This window comes from Bombus vosnesenskii, unplaced genomic scaffold, assembly GCF_011952255.1.
Source record: "Bombus vosnesenskii isolate JDL3184/JDL3185 unplaced genomic scaffold, Bvos_JDL3184-5_v1.1 scf7180000014737, whole genome shotgun sequence".
Taxonomy (NCBI): domain Eukaryota; kingdom Metazoa; phylum Arthropoda; class Insecta; order Hymenoptera; family Apidae; genus Bombus; species Bombus vosnesenskii.
Genome location: NW_022883616.1, coordinates 18011 through 23064, shown reverse-complemented (window position 1 = coordinate 23064; position 5054 = coordinate 18011). Strand labels below are relative to the sequence as shown.

Below are 5054 nucleotides of genomic sequence, written 5' to 3'. Positions count from 1 at the left end.
ATCTTACGGTAGAAGGAATGATATATCCTTTATTTTTGCCAATAATCTGGTCGAATTTAGTCAAGTAAAATGGTATTGTTTCGTTCAAAAGTTGATTCTTCCTCGCTTCCTTCTTTTCAGGATTCTCCTCCATGCGATAGTAGCAGATATCTGAAACGTATATGAAACCAACCGTTACGTTCATTTGTGTTTTTCCCCCCAAACGAAGAGAAAATAAGGTGTGAAAGAAGGAGTAGCCTCTCATAGTTCCTACAATTTCTTCATTCTCTTTGCTTTCTTCAATATTGCCTCAACAAGTTCCTGTGGTTCACGATACTTGAAATATATACAATGTTACCAGCGTGGTAATTGTCTTGGAAACTTGGAAAATCTTTCAAGAGGAACAACATTGCTAACTGAGATTCGCGAAAGGAAATGTAAGTAAATCCTTGCTTCTACGTAGAGCTTTTTTATTTACTTCTGACGAGTAAAGTACTGTTATTAAAATTTGATTAAAAGTACCAAGAATGTCGAGATATAAACAACCATTTGTGGAAAGGTCAGGAGAAGCAGAATTATCGAATAAACGTTATATAACTCTTAGTGATTAAGTAAGAGAAGAGAAACGAGAAAAAAGTCTTTTATCTAGGTCTTAATAAAGTATACTATATTTATCTCCATATCAAGAATAACAACAAGATATAATAAACAGTCTTCTAGAAATTGAGTAAATATTACATAATTACATCTTGAGCAATATTTTGCGTCTTAGCTTTTGCTTAATCATTATGATAATCTTAAATATCTGTAAATTCTTCACAGACTCTTTGCATCTTCTATACAGGTATCTCATGATCATGTGATAACACACAGGAAGAAAAAATAGAGGAAAAAACAGCGTAAAAAAAAGTTGCGTAGGAGTATCGTCGCACTACATCATTCGACAATTGATGCACGTCATGGCGATCGTCACGGTTTAAAGCAGGCCATCAAAAACACGTTTGTTATCGTACGGAAAAATCTGCGACGTTCCAGCTGTTCAGGTGCATCGAATTGTGAATCATCGGCGGTACGAAGCAAGGCGAGGGGCGTAAATAGAGAAAGAAGAGAAGAGAAGGATTCGCATAAATGATAAAATATAATCGTTCGTTCCTCGTCGATGGCGGATGGATGGCTTTAATCGTGGACGATATCGATACGATTATATTTTATACATTTGAAACAAATATAAAAGACGAGCAAAACCCAGAGATACGATCGTTATGATATTATTCAATCGGTAGCCTATTTACCTCGTTTTTTGTTCACCTTCTCTGTCTAGTAATAATTTTTCGATTCGACTGGCGTGACGTTACGTTGGCGGTGTAGAAACACGATTTTAAACACCTGCGGATAGTTGCATGAGTTTCGAGCGATTCCATTCCCTTCGATTTATATTTATGCGATCAACGCGCGGATCGTTAACGCATTATGCAGACAGCAGATGTTACGTAATCACACATATCGTAATTGGAAATTAGTAACGTTATCGCGTACCAGGATCTTCCTGTCTTTGATCATCGAGTAACACATATAGAGACAGGGATTTGCAAAGAATAAAAGTTGTAGAACGTTGAAAGGCGTTGAGAGAAACGTGATGTTATCCCGTTATTCGTTAACGCAACGCAGTTAAAAAAAATCCCGTAGGAAGATTACGATAATAGATAACCTGAGTCGAGTGTTTGTCGGGGGATCTAAAAGATTCTTTCGAGTTGAGCGTCTGAGATTGCAGAGAAGAAAATTTGGAAGCCATCGAATTCGTGATGTCGATAGAAATCTTCAGTTGGAATCGTTGTATCATAACGTAGTCTGCTTATTGTCGATAAGACTTTACTAAACTAAAAGTGACTACTAAAAGTTTCTATCCTCTAAATTCTATCTACGATTCTATAATCTAAAAACTGACTTTTGCAAACAAACTGTAACATTCGCTTAACGGAAAGACATACGTATCTTGTTTGTACTCGTCTTTTCACAATGAATTCTTGAACGTCTGTCTCTGTGGTGAGACAAATGCAAAGTCATCTCATCAGTTACTCACCTTGCTTCAAATCTCCAAGAGTATCGACGAGCTCGTCGCATATCATCGCATCCCATTCGTCCTTTCCCATTAGATCGTACTTCCTCGCCAAGTATCGCGCCACAGCGTTACTCTGCGCTACCGGTTTCCCGTCTATCTCCAGCACAGGCAGCTTTTTATAAGGCATTGCTAAGAACAAACATGGCTCATATGAACACTGTGTAGAGGGAAACGATCGATAGGAAATCACAACACAGCTTCCGAGGCCGTTGCGTTCTTGTGAATAGATGAATCGAAATCATTTCGGTTTTAATCAACATGACCTAGTAAAGAAATACAGAAATGTCTTCTTTCTCCTTTTTTTCTTTTCTTACGATTACGATGGACAGGGTATCGCGTGTTTTTGACTGTTGGGAAGAACCTAAAGTTTTTAAAATCAAGGATAAAAGATAATACCAGGCACGGAAAAAATATTAGAAAATGTACACGGTTTTTGTAATGAAAATTGAAATGCAAGGAATATAAATCGAATGTCTCTTGCGAACGTAATTTTGTGTTTTACACCGACAACATTTACAGACTTACGTTGATTTTTTGTTTCTCTATCTGCAAGCGACATATAAGATTATATCGAAGACTATGCTGCGTAAAACTTTTATTATACTATTTACGATAGAAATGTCGCAACGGAAGATCGAATTTTATGTCTGCTTTGTTCTTTCGACTTTTTAGCTATGTTCTTGTTCATTTCCGAACTGATTTCAATTTTTTATCCTTTTTTTCCGACAAGTCCTAAAAAGTTTTTAAATTAACGAGAAACGTAGAAGTATTTTTGTATTCCTATTTTAAGTCACCTATTTACGGTTTTCTCAAAATATTCGAAATGCTTCGATTCATTGAAAACAATAAAGATTGCAACACAAAAATTCGAGAATCGTAAGTGAATTAAGTTGGTATTCGATAAACACGATATTACGGAAGCAAAACTTAATGAAAAGTTCGACTTTATTCCGTATGAAATTTTACTTTAAGTAAGTTTAGCCTGCACGTGAAACGAAAGTTTTATATACAGAAAAGTTTGAGTAAATGGCAGATATCTGAGAGTTGAACGATGAAAGTAAAAATCGATTCTTCACGCTTACAATCCTTGTATTCAGGCCAGAGTTCTTCGGGGATCCTCTCGTCGGTATACTCGATGCCAGTATATGCAAATATGTACCGTATATGTTCGGCACGACCACGGGCATTGAAGTAGATTAGTTTGTAGGTATGTTCGTCGCTCATTTTCCTTGCTCTGTCAACTTATCGAGAAAAATGTTACAATTAACTCGTGTAATTAACAGACTGTGTGCGTGTTTGTGTGTAGAGAGAACAATTTATTTATAGATGGAATAATTCGTATAATACGCAAAATAAATCATTTAGAAGGCTGGAATATATGTTTTTGAAACAATTAATTATGTCGAAAAATATTTCAAACGAGATATAATATTTAAAAAAAATAATAATTAAATGTATGTAAATGTATGTAATAATAGTTAAATGTATGTAAATGTAATAATTAAATGTAATTAGTTGTGAAAATAATAATAATAAAAAATAAATAAATGTAAAAAAAGATTTAAATGTAATTAGTTTCTTTTTACGCACGCGATATTATTGGCGATATATGAAGGTCAACTTTATTTTTTTAAATAGATATATTTATACATATATTTATAGATATAAATACATATATTATATAGATATAATAGTATATATAATATATATAATAATATATATGTCGAGTCTGAATCTCCGAGTCCGAACTCGTGGCACCCTCCCGGGGAGGGCTCGCGGGAGGTAGCGGTTCTGCGTTGAAGTTCTCCATCGTCCGGTCGCGCGTGCGGTACCTTTATTGTCGATAGTTACATTAGTGACGAGGGCCTCAGGCTTGATAACGAATCCGTGACCAACGGGAGGACAGGTTCCCTTGCTCTAACTCACACGTGCACCACTCCCTGCTCGTAAGGCACTCGACTTCCTTCACCGATCAGCTCTCTAGCAAGACTGCTCGTCATCCCAACGACGCCACCGAAACAAGACTCCGGTCGAGTGTCTCAGTACACACGATCCTCCGATTGACGTACGATTGCAATGTTTTTCTTCTCGCCGCGATGGACAGCGAGATGCGATGTGTCCCGGCATGTGGCAGTGAAAGCACAACGCTTTTGGTGGTGCAACCGGTCGGCTTTTGCTCCGGGCGTCGGGGGTCCTTCTTCGGTTCCCACTTCGCCCTCTTGCGGCATTCGAATGTCAGATGTCCGTAAATACCGCAGTGGCCACACCTGGTCCAGGGGGCGGGTGACCTGCCTCGTTTGTTTCCGGAGCTCGCTAATGACCTCCACGGCGGGGGCGTTGGCCACTCCGTGTATAGGAAGGGCTTCATTTCTCTTTGGAATTGTTTCACCGACGTGATGTCACTCGTGAGCGCTAGTCGTTTAAAACGTTCATCGCGCGAGCCCAGCAGATGGAGGGCGGTGGCGGCGAGTACCTCTTCCCTGGTTGAATTTCGCCACTTCGACCCCAGGAGGGTGATGATACGATTTCCGTACGCTCCTGGTGTTTCGCCGTCCCGCGGTAGTTCCTCGGCTACCTTGATTAGCGACGCGGCTGCTACTTCTTGGCCACCGAAGTGCGCGGCGAATTGTTCCTTAAAATCTGGCCAGGTGAGCTCGTCGCCGTTCATTATCTGCGTAAGCCAATACGCTGCCGGACCCTCTAGGGCACGGTTTAGGGCAGAATACAGTGCGCTGTTTTTCAGGGGGTGGTCCCTCATTAGCAGGCCGACGGCTGTGTACCAGGCGGCTAGATCTGCGTCCGCGGCTTCGGGGTTGAAGCGCGGAAGCGATACCCAGGTTGCCCGGTGTCCCTTCTTCTTCTTCTTCTTCTTCTTCTTCCTCTTCTTCTTCCCTAGCGACCGCTTTAGTGCGCGCACGATACTCTTACGATCCCGTGCCGACAACGTGTGTTCGGA

The 5054-nt window shown here is 39.9% G+C and overlaps 1 long non-coding RNA gene across 2 annotated transcripts; it reads left to right on the top strand.

The window, feature by feature from the left end:
* Positions 1 to 683: 683 nt before the first annotated feature.
* Positions 684 to 3341, top strand: LOC117240515. 2 transcript variants are annotated; one of them, XR_004494716.1, is made up of 2 exons: positions 684 to 706; positions 824 to 3341. It is a non-coding gene; the product is annotated as an uncharacterized LOC117240515 (long non-coding RNA). The 2 variants fall into 2 exon arrangements; XR_004494717.1 differs by having other exon boundaries at positions 802 to 3341.
* The last annotated feature ends 1713 nt before the right edge of the window (positions 3342 to 5054 follow it).